At 47.6% G+C, this 16,037-nt stretch overlaps 1 protein-coding gene across 8 annotated transcripts in view; it reads right to left on the bottom strand.

Moving 5' to 3' along the window:
- LOC147459719 (uncharacterized) overlaps positions 1-16,037 on the bottom strand; it is a 196,741-nt gene that overhangs the window by 132,834 nt on the left and 47,870 nt on the right. The gene's annotated exons all lie outside the window — the stretch shown is intronic.

The raw sequence follows: 16,037 nt of genomic DNA, 5'->3' as shown, positions 1-16,037 counted from the left end.
ATCTGTGGTAGAGGCTGGTTGGGTGAGATCCATGTCTCTCGTGTTGTGCAGAGCTCTTAAAAGGTCCTATTCATGACTCTATTCCTCTCTCCATGTGAGGTGGATATGCAAGGTATCCTTGTCATACTGAAATGATGGTCAACGGTCCATGTATAGTCTATGTTGTACGAACCTTCGTGTCATATGTACATACCATGATCCTCTATCTCCTGTCTCAGAAAACATTCTTCTCTTTAACATTGTTTATGAGGGAGATGGTCTCGCCATGCTTACTTTGTGGACCATAAGCAGGTCAAGACCTAGGGAAGGAGAAGATCTACTTCCTAGGAGTGATTATCAACCTAGCCATTGCATGTGCGTCTCAGAATTGTCCAATGCATTATGATGGCTTATGTGCAATTCTATTTACCGCTTTTATCATGACCTCAACGGTGCCTTGGGTCCCTTATGTCTTGCATGTTGGAGCATTTCTAGCGCACATACTCCCACAAGAAGGGGTTGTAGTTTTTATCCATGGATAAGTTATGCATTCTAAGTGATTGGGAGGGCTTAATATTTTTGATCTACAACAACATGTTTTGGCCAAGAAAGCCATGCTTCTACCTATTTTGGTGGAACAACAATAGTCCTGGACACTTATGGTTTCACACTTATGTGGTGGTATTGTCACACCTTCTTTTGGTCACTGGCACCCCTTGTACTGGGATGTTATCTTTGAGTAGCTTGATGGCCATATTCCGGGATATCCCTTCACTTCGTCCCTTGTTGCTGATTGGAAGGCTGTTACCTCGCATTTATCCCTGCATGGTCGTCAGTCCCCTCAAGGTAACTCCCTTTGGTTGGAGAGCATTCACTAGAGTAAAGCGTACTCACTTTGGTTTAGCGCTCTCCTCTACAGGCATACTTTCTTTCGCAAAAAGGGGTATGCCAGGTTGATCAAGTGGTGGATGACTCAAGGCAGGTTCTCTCCTCTCCTATTGCCACTCTTTGTTATGAGTTGGGACCCCATTATCGGCATTTGTGACAGCAAATTCAGCAGTTGCTTGCTAATGTTTCCCAAGTGCCTCCATTACTTACAGGTTTCGGACTAGAAACTTGCCCATACTAGTTTGGGCTGCATATCGGCTGGGTCACTTTATGCTTTCCTGTAGTCCAATGCACGGATTGTGAACATCTCACGGAAATCAGCTGTGGTCACTCTCCAAGTCTTCAGTTGTGGTGGAAAAGAAAGGTTGTCTTGCATCTAGAAGAATCATCTACCTCTAAAAGCCGCTTTGGGATTTTGACTGCTCCAGGACTTTCATCAGGCAAGTGTCCATTGCTCTGCACCATCGCTTCTCCTCCTCTGGAATCTTTCACAAACGGTTCTGGATTTTTAGAGTCATCCAACTGCCACAATCTCCGTTTGAGGTCTTCTTCAGTTGGGTCAAATTTTGGGTTATGTGGACCATATGGCACAAACTAAACTCTCAGCAGAGCAGCTTCCTTGCGCATCGTTGCCTCTACTCCTGCGTGGGGTCGCCCTCTGCCTTTGTGACTCTTGCTCCTGCCTTTGGGCGCTAGTCTCCACCCCCTGTGGCCACTCTTTTGTTGGTCGCTGGTTCACTTCGCTGCTTTGTTTGTGTCGTAGCCTTATTTTCTGTGTCCCTTTTTCCTTCTATACAAAGTCTCGCTTTATTATTTTGTGTGCGTGTGGGTCTGTTTTGCTGTGTCTGCTCTGTAGCCCTTTTTTCTACACTCTTTTTCCTTCTATACAATGTCGCATATTCGTCCTTTACAGAGTTCTTTCTAGCTAGTGCAGAGACTTCTTGCAAGCCCCATTCGTAAGGACCTTCATCAAAACAGAAGCTTCCTACCTTTGTGTTGGAGTCTGGTCTGGTAAAAGACAATGCCAGAATTGTGCAAATAGATGGAAGGTGCTGTGTTGGTTGACTTATGGCAAAAGAAATTGTATACAAGCATAGAAAACAGATTGAAATCTTTCCTCAATGGATGCTGCAAACATCATCAAAGAGTGTTTGTTAGAGGACATTGCAGATGCTCGGAATGCTTAAGAAGGTCAGCAACCCACTACTGAAGTGGTTATTCCGGTTTAGCAGCTTATGGATCCGGTTGCACAATATGCATTGAATGCGGTTATCTTGTTTTTCCCTCGCAAGATGCCTTCGGCACAAGATACAGGTCAGTGGGCTGATTTTTTGTTGAAGAGACAAGCAGTCCGAGGGGTATATTTTGGTGCCAAAGCTTGTTATGAAGTATTATTGGCGGACATGGACGCTCGCTCCAACCGTTGGAAATGTCGCCTTTGTTTTTCAATATGCAAATGACACATGTATTGCTATGGGAGCTTACTAAAGACTATCAGAGTTTGATACAACATAGGCGTCAAGTTTGGGTGGAAATAGTCGGATTTCCACGGACTTGGAAGCATTTCTTACCTCTTTTAGCTGCTCAGCTAGGCAAAGTGATATGTCTCCCAAACTTGGACACCAATTCCAATAGATTCTGTGTGCTGTGGGATACAGATAAACTGACGCCTACAAGAATCATGGTTGACTCTGGTGATCAATGGTGGGCAAAAGGCCATTTAAACCCAAATGGGGAAAATTTGTAGGTGCAAGTTTTAGTTGTGGTAAATTTGGCCATATGCAGCCATAGTCGTGGAAACATGCATTCTCAACAGGATAAAGATAAAGTTAAGCATTTGGCTAATGTGCAGTCTAGTGCAAAGGCTGATACAAAGGTAAAGCCAAAATGGGTGATTCCACTGATGGTTGGCAGACTCTAAAGAAGGCGGCTAAACCTGGTGTTTCACCTGTCTCAAGAAATTATGTACCTGCTTCAGATGGGAGAAGTGATGGGTGCTCTACTTCTACCTCTCATGATCACGTCACTAGTTGAAGCGTTGGATAGCGTGGTTCACTCATATAAAGATGCACTGTTTGGTTCCACATCTGCATCATTGCCTATGTATCAAAATGCCTCGCAAGGAATGCAGGCGGAGTCTGCTTTATTGGTTGTTGGTATGGAGGCAGATGTGCAAATGGGCACATCTTCTAGATGATTGCGCCTTGTGGTTCTCCTGTAAATAGTGTACAAATGCATTCTCCCCTTAGATGTTTCGCGTATAATATGCGTGGGTTGTGCAACCATGACAAGTGGAAGCTAATCTGGCATTATGTACATACACATAAAGCAGACATGGTAGTATTATAGGAGCATAATCAACTTAAGTTCGTTGGTCAATCTTCATATTACACGGGATTTTGGATTGCTTATGCTGGCGTTGGTTCTTTTTCGGGTGTTTTGATGATGGTGCGACATGAATTGCAACTGGTCTTGGCCCACAATGACCCGGCGGGGCGATGGATGGTTGTTCAATGTCTTGTACAAGGGAATATTTTAGAATTTGCTAGTGTTTATGCTTATACTGCCTCGGCACAAAGAAATTCCTTTGACAAGAATTAGCCAAATACCCTTGGCGCTCGCATGCTTTTTCGTGTGGGGATTTTAATAATGCACCTACAAACACGGGCAATACATATGGTCATTCGCATATGTTGAGCTCTGAGCGTTCTTCTTGGGATACTATGGTCAATAATACAGGTATTTTGGATTTGTGGGCCATTGCTCATTCTTCAAAGCGAAGTTATACTTTTACTCATGATGCTCACCCCGAATATAGAGCACAATTGGATCGTTGGTATTTGTTGGCACTCCGCAATATGATATGTTTGTATGTGATATGAGGATTGTTCGTTCCTTTCCTTTATCTGATAATTTCCCTCTTTGGTTTTTGGCCCATTTTGAGGCACTGGCTGCAGATTCCCCTCCGCCCCGCAAGCGGTTACTGCATATCAATAATGCATATCTTTCACATCAAGCCTTTCAAATGTTGATCGAAGCGGTGATTCCTCCACTTGTCTCTCATATGTTTATTGATCTAGATGTGGCTTGGTATCGTTTTGTTATGCGGATCCAGGCAGTCATACAGGATTATGGATCATAGTACATCCATCAGCACAGAGACAAAGTGCAAGAAGATAACGCAACTTGCCAAGCCTTAGAATGTTTTGCTGATTGTAGACCGCTTACTGATTCAGAGAAAGAAAAGTTTTTTTTTTCCGAGAAAAAGATCCATCTATTAGTTAATGAAAACTGCCCATAGGGCTACAACCACCTCTGCAAGAGAGGGCTACAACAAACATGATGGGGAGACTCTCCCAATGAAAAAACAGCATATATACAATGAGGCTAAATCAAGAGATGGGAGGAGGGAAGAGCCACACAGGTGGACGGTAGTGCCATCTGAGCACACCCTGGACTATGGTGTAGAAAGGCCCAGGGCGCCAGAGTCGAAGGAAAGCCTCGCGGCACTCCCGCATGCGGTAGGAGCTGCCCTGTAGTCCCTCAAGCTGTCCTCTGAGAGTATGGATCAGCTCTAGCCAAAAGTCACGAACAGTCTCTGCTGGTGGCACAGGGCGAGCCTCAAAGATGCGGAAACAGCGAGCCCGCCAGATGAACCAAAGTGTTAGGCCACTGATGAGCTCCCAACACTCCTCTCTCTCACTGCACCACTCCTGTGGAGTAAGCTCTGTAGCACGCTGGAGTGTAGGTCGCCCCTCTTGCATCACTATCATCCTGCTGGTGGAAGATAGCTCAAACTGAAGTGCCAGGCCCGTGATGGTGGACCAAGCCGCTGCCCCCCAAGTGTACTCTCGAGCCGTGGAGAGAGCAGGCATCAGCCGAAGAACTCGTAGCCATACCTGCCGGGCCGAGGGACAGTCCCAAAGACAGTGACGCTGACTCTCCACCAAATGGTCACAAGCTGCACATGCGGCCGAGAGACCACTATGCACTAGCCAGCTCCATACTGTTGTAGCTCTGTGTGCGACCAACCACTGAAACAAGGTGACTCACCTCGGCTGTCTGGAGTCCCACAACCTCTCCCAAAATGTTATGTCCTGCTCACAGGAGAGGGGATGTAGCCCAGATGCCGTCGGGATGGGCGTCCAATGTCCGGATGGACGTAGTGTGAACCCGACCGGTGTGGCCGGCCATTATTATAAAAGAGAGGCCAAGCCCTCATTTGCAGTTATCGACCCCCACTGGCAGAGTGCCACTGGTTAGCCCGCGAGGCTAGGAGTGCGCGAGGTCACCTCGAGGAGGTGAGGCCGGGTGGTATGGGACGCTCGGTCTTACAGGTGAACGCCTACGTCCTCGGACGCTGGCCCCAGCACGGGGGAGCTGCCGGATGGTGGCTATGGTCGTTCATCTGACGCGCATCTGTAGGCGGTCTGTGTGGTCGGGAGATCCTATCTCCTCGTTCGTTTCATGGTATCAGAGCCGGCTTGGCTGCACGAAGGACCATGTGCACACCTACGGGTTGGTTCGAGTCGGATAATCATTGTTTTTATGTAATTTTTGATGAATTGACTATTTAGCTGATTATTTTCTTCTCATAAGCTCGTGTGCAGGTGAAATTTAAGGGGTTGCTGACTTTTTTATATAAAATTCAGCAGTCTGACACGCGGAAGTGCTGAAAATCGCTGAATTTTTACTGCTATGACTGATTTTGTGGTGGAAATCAGGGTCTCATTTATATATTTACTGATTTTCTGAATTCAGTGCTCTGTTAACTCTTTTATTGGGTTTTTTTTTAGAACCAGACCTTTCACAGAAAAAGAAAGCGTTACTCTCTGTCAACTTAGAGAGAGAGAGAGAGAGAGAGAGAGAGAGAGAGAGAGAGAGAGAGAGAGAGAGAGAGAAATACCTCTCTCTGTATGTATGCCTTGGCATCAAGTTGGGATGGAATTCTGCAAGGGACTTGGGCTCCAAGCTGGCGCTGCTGAGCGTGAGGGGCACGTGCATGCACGCTGAGTGCACGCACCCTTTTTTTTTCCACGCGTCCAATTCCGGCACTGGTGATATTTGCAGCATTCGTCAAATTTTTTTTTCTTTACGCTGGCCTTGAGTTGGATTTCAGCGCATGTTTAATAACTTGACCTTTTTTTTTAAGGGGTGCCCAGGGCACTTTGGGGTTTTTTTTTTTTAACAAGGTATGAAACCTGCAATTTATTAAAAGCCCACTTATACAACCCTGCAGAGTTTACAGAAACCTCAAACTTGGTTCTTCTGCTCGTCTCCAAAGCCTACTCTCTCTCACCTGCTCGCGCTCCCGCCATCACCTGCTCACCTTCAGGCGCTCACGCCGACCCGTGGAGCTCTTCACAACTTCAACTTTTCACAACCGAAAAGTGCAAAAAAGGCTCGGTTTCGCGTGAACTTTCCAGTTTTTTCACGCACTTCGCCATGGATTCCTCCAGCTCGGATGTGCAGCGTGATGACGCGTCAGGTAACATTCAAATTCCATTCACGCATGCTCTCTACACATGGATTACAAGCACTTTCCAGAGTTTCGACCAGCGTGTTACCACTATGGAAAACGCGAATGTTCAGACGAACCTTTGCTTGGCCTCGAAGGGGTCGTACAGGGGCTTAGTTCCCGACTTTCTACTCTCAAAAATATGGCTCAGTCGACGACTGCGCGTATTTTCGAGGGCGAAACCCATCTCCAGCATTTGCGGACGCAGATTGCTGCTTTTGGGCGTTCGCAGGGTGGTCCGACTGCCACAATTCCGTATAAAACTACAAATTTCTCATGTGAAGAGAAAGAGTGTACGGAATTGGCTGTGAATAATTGGCTGCACCAGTGGACCACATACTTTGATCTCCATGGGGAGCATGATGAACGGAGGATTCAAACGATTCCTCTTTATCTGCGCAGTAAGGCGCTTACTTGGTGGCATGATATGATAGAAAAGCCTACGACGTGGGCAGACTTTTGTGTGAAATTCAAGAAGGATTTTGCTAAAATGGACCCCTTGAAAGCGTATGCCAAACTGCAAAGTCTTTCGATGAAAACTCTGTCTTTTGATAAATATACGACAGCTTTCAAAGAGGCGCTCACCTTTTGCAAGGTGGATTCTACACACGCCGTGCACATGCATTTGCTGGGGTTACATGAAGATTGCCATTGGGCCTTAATCAAGGACAAAGCCCCAACTGATGTCGAGGATGCAGTGGCCAAGGCTAGGACGTTCCATTTGATAAACGGAGCGAATTATGAGAAGAAGAGAACTGCAGACCATCAATCCGGTGAGGGTGCTTCAAGGAAGCGACCCCGATTCCAGCATAAGTCCAAATCATCGCCGAGATCTTCTCAAGAAAAGAAGAAAGCCAGAAATGCTTCAGTTGCTGATGCAGTGAAGAAGGGGGCTTGCTTTGGATGTGGCCAGACGGGTCACCAAATCAAGGATTGCCCTAAAAAGAAGAAGACGCAGAAACCGCAAGGCCGTCCTTCGGTTCAAATTCACGAGATCTCAGGTAACTCTGATGTTATTCAAGTTGAAATCCATCATTTAGCGCACAGTTCATGCACAAATTGTACTTTTAACACCAAAGTGTTTGGTAAGCACGATCTTCTCCGTTTCCCCGGGAAGATCAATGGTCACGACGTGACCGTACTCCTTGATAATGAAAGCTCACACAATTTTGTGGATGCAAAATTGGTGCAGAAACTGAACCTGCGGACGCAGGACAGTGACCATGAGTATCGCCTGAAGATGGCTCGTGGCATGGATACAGATGTATGGAATCGGATGGCTCCACACTTGTTGCTCGAGCTGGCTGATCACAAAGAGAACCTGGATTTCCACATCATGCGCCTGGACAGAGCAGATGTTATTTTAGGAATTCCATGGTTTTATGATAAACAAGACTCATTGTATATAGACTATGTACATCACTCTCTTGTTTTTGTTAAGCAAAACATGCCTCATGTATCTGTGTGGCTTTAACACTATGCGCTTCTGCGTGGATTACAAGGGGTTGAATAAACCCACTGTCAAGAACAAGTATCCGCTCCCGCGTATGGACGATCTGATAGATCGGCTCCATGGAGCGTTGTATTTTACGAAGATAGACCTGCAATCAAGCTATCATCAGATACGAATCAAACTGGAAGATATTCCTAAGACAGGCTTCCATACGCGTTATGGTCACTACGAGTTTTTGGTCTTGCCTTTTGGTTTCACCAATGCTCCCGCTACGTTCCAGCAGATGATGAATGATCTGCTACGACCATTTTTAGGAAACTTCGTTGTTGTATTTCTCGATGATATCTTGATCTACAGCCGAAGTTTGTCTGAGCACCTAGTGCATATACGCACTGTTCTCGAAGTACTGAGAACTGAGAAGCTTTACGCTAAGGCTTCGAAGTGTGAATTCTTTAAGAAAGAGCTTCTGTACTTGGGTCACATCATTACTCGCGATGGAATTCGCGTTGACCCTGAAAAGTTAGATAAAGTGCAAAATTGGCCCATTCTGAAGAATATACGCCAAGTAAAGTCCTTCTTAGGCTTTACTGGATTCTTTCGCAAGTTTATCAAAGATTACTCTAGAGTTGCTGCTCCGCTTACGCATTTTTTAAAAGGAGGGGTGAAAGGGCCGAAGACTTCGGGTCCTCGTCGTAAAGGTAATCCCCCTGTTGTCTGGAATGAGCGTCTCGACGAGAGCTTTCGGACACTAAAGCACTTGGTGACTACTGCGCCAATATTGCACATTGTGGATCCTAGCAAACCGTTTGTGGTTGAAACGGATGCTAGCGATTATGCTATTGGTGCGGCGTTATACCAGGGTGGACGTCCTGTTGCGTTTGAAAGTAAGAAGCTTTCTGACGCTGAGATCCGTTATCCAACGTACGAGAAGGAGCTTTACGCCGTAGTCCACGCCCTGAGGAAATGGCGGCACTACTTGTATGGCTCTACGTTTGTTGCATGGACAGATCATCATTCCTTGCGCTATACTCCCATTCAGTCTTGGGTGGTCCGCAGACCCAAGTGAGTCGTGCTGGAGAGACGAGACAACGACAATATTCCATTAGAGGTGGACTATTGTTCAGAAATGGTAAAGTCTGCGTGCCGGAAATCGATGAGATTCGACAAAGGATTTTGTGCCGCCACGATGTTCCTAGCGCTGAGCACCCAGGCATCCAGAGAACTTTGGCTTTGGTCAAGCGATATTTCTATTGGCCAAGAATGCGCTCTTACATAGAGAGCTATGTGAAGAGATGCGCTCAGTGTCACGTCAATAAGGCAGAGCGCCTTAGGAAAGCTGGCCTGCTACACCCATTGGAAATCCCAGATGCCAAGTGGCAGAGTATTTCCATGGACTTCATCATTGGTTTGCCCAATACTAGTCGGGGCAATGACGCTATTTGGGTTGTGGTTGATAGACTCACAAAAATGGCGAAGTTTATACCAACGAAGTCGACAGTAAAAAGCCATGAGTTGGCGGTTTTATTTGTCGATCAGCTTTATAAGCTGTATGGTCTCCAAGAGGACATTGTCAGTGATCGAGATACTAAGTTCACTGGCCGGTTTTGGCGAGATGTATTCGCTCATCTTCAGACGAAGCTGAGTATGTCGTCTTCTGACCATCCTGAGTCCGACGGACAAATTGAGAGAATGAATCAGACGTTAGAAGACATGTTGAGAGCCTATGTCTCTCATAGGCAGTCTGACTAGGAAAGGGATCTTCCACAGTTAGAGTTTGCCTATAATAGTAGCAAGCATTCTGCTACTGGATTTAGCCCGTTCATGCTGATGTATGGATTTGAGCCTTAATCCCCAATAGCTATTGGCTTAGAGAAAGTCAAGGAACGCCAAGCTTATGATTTCCTGTATGACATGCAGGAAATGCTCGAATTGGCCAAGGATAGCATAAGAATGGCTCGTGATCAAGTCACTACTTATGCTAATCAAAAGAGGTCTCCAAGGACTCTAGATGTGGGACAATGGGTTTATCTGAAGATACCCAAGGATTCCAAGACTATGCGAACGGGAAAGCATTATAAGCTTTCAGCTAGATATTGTCGTCCGTTCTTGATCACAAAGAAAATTGGCCAGTTGCCTACAAACTAGTTGCCTACAAACTCGCTCTTCCTTCGGATGTTAGTGTACATCCAGTGTTTCATGTCAGCCGCCTTAAAGTGAAATTTGGCGAAGCTAATGTTGTCGTGCCTATCGAGGAAAATGTATGGCAAGATATGCAAACTGAGTATATTCCTCGAGAACCAGAAGCAGTTTTGGATCATCGTACTCGCCAAAAGGCTTAGACGAGTACTTAATTAAATGGAAGGGTCAATCTAAAAGGTTTGCTACTTGGGAACCTGTTAGAGCTTTAAAGGCTCACTACCCCCACTTCATTGATGAGGACATCAATGGTTCTTAAGGGGGGAAGTATGTTATGTCCCGCTCACACAGGAGAGGGGATCTAGCCCAGATGCCGTCGGGATGGGCGTCCAGTGTCCAGATGGACGTAGTGTGAACCCAGCCAATGTGGCCGGCCATTATTATAAAAGAGAGGCCAAGGCCTCATTTGCAGTTATCGACCCCCACTGGCAGAGTGCCAGTGGTTAGCCCGTGAGGCTAGGAGTGCGCGAGGTCACCTCGAGGAGGTGAGGCCGGGTGGTATGGGACGCTCGGTCTTACAGGTGCACGCCTACGTCCTCGGACGCTGGCCCCAGCACGGGGGAGCTGTCAGATGGTGGCTATGGTCGGGTGGTTCGTCCGACGCGCATTTGTAGGCGGTCTGTGTGGCCGGGAGATCCTATCTCCTCGTTCGTTTCACAAAAAGCTGCCAAGAACTCGACTGTGAGACCCTCCTCCTGCCAATGACGTGCTGCAGTGGGGCAGGCCTCTCTCTGTTCTGCTAATATATGACGTCCCAGTCGAACAGTGTACTGAAAGAACGAGACTCTTGGGTGGTCTGTAGAAGAGAAGGGGTCCCTCCATAGCCACTCACAAGGATCCCACTATACTCGTGCCGATGGACAACACTCCCAAGCACACAACCTCCAGTGTCCAGTCTCAAGAGCTGCAGGGTCAGGGTCTATGACGCAAGTCCTCCCACAGATGCCCACTATTCCGATCCTCTGAAAACAGCACTCTGCTACTTGCGGGGCCTCTACTACAACTCGCTGTAGTCGTCCCCCACCCTGAAGCTCGAAGAACAGGGCTGGGACAGTCTCTGAGCAGGCCCTGACTGAGATGAGAACCTCCAGTCGTGTGAAGGCTCCCATCCACCGCGGTGCTACTGGCTCGAGAGGCGTGAGCCACTCAGCTAGAACTGACTCTGAGATGTCCTGACACATGCTCTGCACCCCTCTCATGCCCTGTAGCTGGAGCCCCTGCACCTCCTCTGACAAACCTATGAACTCTAGCCAGTCACCTAGAGAGCGCGCTGGACCTGCTGCCATGGGACCCCAGGAAACATGAGGCCGACTACCAACCAAGTAGCCTCTCTGAGTGCTAACCATGGGGTTCCACACGAGGGGCTGTCGTAGGCGCTCCTCCGTGCACGTCGGGTGTCTCTGCTCAAGGCCACACCGTAAGAGCTCCCAAGATCGAAGCAAACTCACAACAATGCGGTCCTCCAGTCTCCTGCTCAAACCAACTCTGCGCATCTCTGTAAAGATCCATCTGGTCGAAGGTTGCCAAGGGCCTCGTGACTGAGGCACCCTGGCATGAAGCCGCTGTAGCAAGAACTCTTTCCAGGGCTCCTGACCTGGAAGAAGTCCTCTGACGATGAACTTCCCAAGAAGGGCTCTGCTCTGCTGTGCTGGATCAATGATCCCAAGCCCTCCCTGAGAACAAGGAAGCGTGATGACCTACCAAGCCACCTTGGCTCGGGCTATCTAAGTGTCACGTCCTGACCAAAGAAAGTTCCTGATCAGTCTCTCTACCTGGCTGATACAAGAACTCGAGAAGATCCAGCAGGAAGTGATGTATCACATAGTCGCCAACAACACCTGGTTGGCAACTACTACTCTGCCAGCTAGAGAAAGTCGTGCTGAGCTCCAATGTAACAACTTTCTCCTGATAGACAGGAGAAGGAGAGCAATCTGCTACTCGGGAGACAAGTCCAAACCAACCTGACAACCCAAGTACCGAACTGCAGTCCCTGGGGGAATCCACCTGAAACCCTCTCCTAGCATCCAATCTGGCACAGGAGCACTACCAACCGAGAAAGCCACTGTCTTTCTCCAGTTGATCAATGCGCCCAATGCACAACAGAAGGTCTCCAAAGCCTGCTCACATCTGTGAAGGTTGGCCTCCTGGCCATCTAAGTACAAGGCTGAGTCGTCGGCAAACTCAGCGTCCAGTAGCTCATCTCCCTGAATAGGGAGTGCTAAGCCCCGTAGACCAACCTGCTGTGACACCAAAAACCTGCTCATCGCCTCCGCATAGAACAGAAAGAAGAAGGGGGGCAAGAGGACAGCCCTGTCTGACAAAGCGTGTAAGCATGAAGCGATCACCTCTACCTCCTGCCAAAAGTACCTGACTCTAAGCCTGCCCGTACAAGGCTGACACCCCTCTGATCCAAGCATCTAAGAAGCCCATCCTACGTAGAGTGCCCTCTAGAAAGTCCCAGTCAACTCCGTCGTATGCCTTCTCAAAATCGAGAAGAAGAATCATGAGGTCCTCACCACGGAGCCGTGCCAGGGCAGAAGCCTCCCAAAAAGTAAAGATGTTGTCAAGGATACTGCGTTCCTTGACAAAACCTGTCTAGGTCCAATGTATAAGGCTCTCTAAAAGTGGCTGAATCCTCAAACTCAGAGCCTTGGCAAGAATTTTGTAGGCTGAGTTGAGGATGGTGATGGGGCGCCACTGTCAAATCTCATCCAAGGAGCCACCCTCCTTGGGAATGAGGTAGATCAGGCCTTCACTCATGCTGTCAGGCACCACTCCTGTGTGCAAAATGTACTCAAAAGCACTACAGAGATCTGGGTCAAGCAGGTCCCAGTACTCCAAGAAAAAGCTGGGAGTCAACCCATCCTCACCTGTACAGCTACCACGGGGGAGGTCCCTAAGAGCCATGTGCAGCTCCTCAAACTGAAGTGGCATCTCTAGCCTCTGACGTATCTCCTCAGTCACAAGACAAGGCATCTGTGCCCAAACCTGCTCCCTGCATGCATCCTGCCGCTCTGACTGGGGCTCTGCAGACAGTAACTCACGGTAGAAGTCAGTAGCAACTGCACGCATATCCTCGGGCTCACAAGCAACTGACCCGTCAGGCCTCCTCAACTGACTGACCTTGGCATGCGAGTACCGAGGTCCCACTATCTCAAAGAAAGCACCAGTCACTCTGTCGCCCACCTGAGTCCATTGAGATGCCTGTCGATGGAAAGCAAACTCATGTCGCCTCTCCTCTGTGCTAGCAAGCTCCTGTCGAGCCTGCTGTAAGTGCTCCTCCAACCAAGGACTATCTGGATGCTGCTCATGCATCCTCTGTAATGAAGCACTGCCCCGTCTGAGACGCTCCTCCGCCTCTCTTGCTGCAACCTGGCGAGCCAGAGACTCCTGAAGAAAAAAATGGCTAATCTGAGCTAGGCCTGAGGCTACTCTGTCAGAAGGAGAATCCTGTCTGTCCATGCCCTCTGTCCAGAGAGCCTCTATCCTCTCTCTTAGTGCTGAGTCCATCAAGACCCTCTCTGGGAAGCGAAGCATCGTGCTCCCACTCCTCTGCATGTTTGCCACTGTGAGGATCACTGGTGCATGGTCCGAGAAGGAGGTCCCTGCAAGGATGCCCACTCACCTCCCAAGTCACTAAAGTGGTCACTAGTGTAGAAGCGATCTATCCGCGATAGATTCACTCCTCCCACTAAACGGTCCCGCGAGAGAGTAAAGAAGACTCTCTCTCTTTCTCAAGGTTTAATGGAAAGCTTACCACCTACTCCAAGCTTATGAGAAGGGAGGCCTACACCAATAACTCTTGGCTTTGTGATGCAAACCCAACCAAGAGCCAAGCTTCAATGCATGCTCATCTCCTCTACCATGCTAATTACTAAGCTAAGCTATGCTAATATGAGTGATTATGTGAGGAGATGTACATCTTTCTCGTAAGAATACTCCTCCTTCCTCTCAATCTACTCTCATACCTCGCTAGCTCTCACCATCTTCGAAGGTGTGTGAGGTCTTGGGTCTGAGACCGGAGATAATTGATGTTGTGTTTGATAAGTGTTTTGCTTAGTGCATGAAGCTTTCATCTTCATTGCACTAGCTAGTCTTGAAGGAACACAAAGAATTGTATTGTACAATGTCTCTCTTGTTGGGAGAAACCATAATACAAAGCCTTTTGGAGCGGGGACCCGCTCCATGAAAATCCGGTCCTCAATTGTTGTCAATAGCTTAATTTCTCTCTCTTTTGAAAGTATTGTTCATGCTATCTAACTAGGTGTTATGCTTTTTGTTGCTCTCTCCACCCAAGCACTCTTGTAATTCTCATTAGGAATCTATTCTAATGAAATGCCCACTATGTTCATGCTAAACACACAAGTTTTTAGGCCATTAAATGTTACATTGGTATCAGAGCACAAGGTTTCTCTTTTCTTGCTCAAGAAGGGAGGTCCTCAAGCTAGCTGTAAATGGTTGGTATTATTAATTGCCTCTGAGTAAGTAGAATAGGGATTTTTCAGTCTTGCAGTGCGCCTGTCTTCGTGCAATTAACGGGGCATCACCGTCGAGAGCTATGGTCTTAATAGTAGAGTCCTATAGGGCTTGCCTACGGCTTAACCACTATTGAGCTATAAGAAGCTTGACAGGAGCCAGTGCTGTTTTGGTGTTGAACGACCCTCTCTTCTATTCCTTGCAATTAATGGTATTCGAGCCACGGGTACAGTAGCTTGAGTGCTTTTTCTAAAGGGGTAAAGAGGAGTAGCAACTAGGGCTTGAAGTGCCAAAGTACACCTAAAAGTTGTTAGAATGGCTGACAATAGTAAAGAGAGTGAAATTACTGTTGATAACTTTGATTTTGCTAATGAGCAAGTTACTAATGATGCCCCAATGCTTGTTAACTATCTTGTTTCTAAGCTTCAACAAGCCATGGGCAATCCATCTCTCCAAAGTGAAGTGCAACGGCAGCTCCGTACTCATGGGATTCTCCAAGCTCCCCACCATGACGAGAGAACACCTAGGAAGCCTCCTTGTGAGACTTCCAAAAGAGGTCTCTCTCCGATTCGGGAAGAAGAAGAGAATCCATACGAAGGGCTCAAGAATTTACTTCTTGATGATGCATCTCCTTCCCAAAGGAGAACTCGAGAGCCTCCACCAAAGGAACGAGAAAGAAGTGAGTCTCCCGCCACCTCGGCGGAGATGGCTCCACGAAGACGGTGGGCTAAACGCTCTCCATTACCTCCAAAACGGAGAAGACCATCGCACCCTTCTCCACACCATAATTCAAAGAGGGATGACAAAAAGCAAGAGAAGAAAAAGGCGAGAAAGAGGACACCCGCTTCTCCATCTTCTTCATCCTCTTCCTCTTACGAAAGTGATGGTGAAGACGATGAAGATCAAGACAAGAAAAAGGCGAGAAAGAGGTCACCCTCTTCTCCACCTTCCTCAAATTCTTCACCTTCTCAAGAAAGTGATGGTGTAACCTTTGAACCATCAAAAAGAAGAGGCCATAGGAAATCCTATGCCGCATGGAAGAGGTCATCCAAGCTGAATAAGTTCAAAGAGGGAGGGAAGAGCATCTACCTATGATGGCACCTTTGGTGCTACGGACAAAGTCTTGGCCTTTATCCAACAATTTGATGCGGCGTTCGGAGATAAGGGCTTCACGGAGTCCTCTAAGCTACGCCATGTAGCTATGCACTTTCAAAAGTACGCCAAGCAATGGTGGTCTAGCCTACGAGCCAACAGTGAAGCTCCACGAACCTGGAAAGCTTTAAGAGCTTCCATTATGAAGCAGTTTTTGGCCACCGATGCCAAAGACAAAGTACTCACCGAATGGCGAAGCTTAAAGCTCTCTCCCTATGAATCCATCCACAAATATGTAGACAAGTTTTGGGACCTACAACTCAAAGCCACTGTCTTCAAAAAGTTGGATTTTGGAGAGCAAAAGCAACAATTTAGTGTCAACTCCCACAGGCCACATACCATATCGGCGGTAATACACCATACTATGGTGGCCTC

This window comes from Adiantum capillus-veneris, chromosome 4 (genome assembly GCF_014529385.1).
Source record: "Adiantum capillus-veneris isolate H3 chromosome 4, ASM1452938v2, whole genome shotgun sequence".
NCBI lineage: Eukaryota > Viridiplantae > Streptophyta > Polypodiopsida > Polypodiales > Pteridaceae > Adiantum > Adiantum capillus-veneris.
Note: the sequence above shows the minus strand (reverse complement) of the source record. Positions and strands in the feature narration are given on the sequence as shown.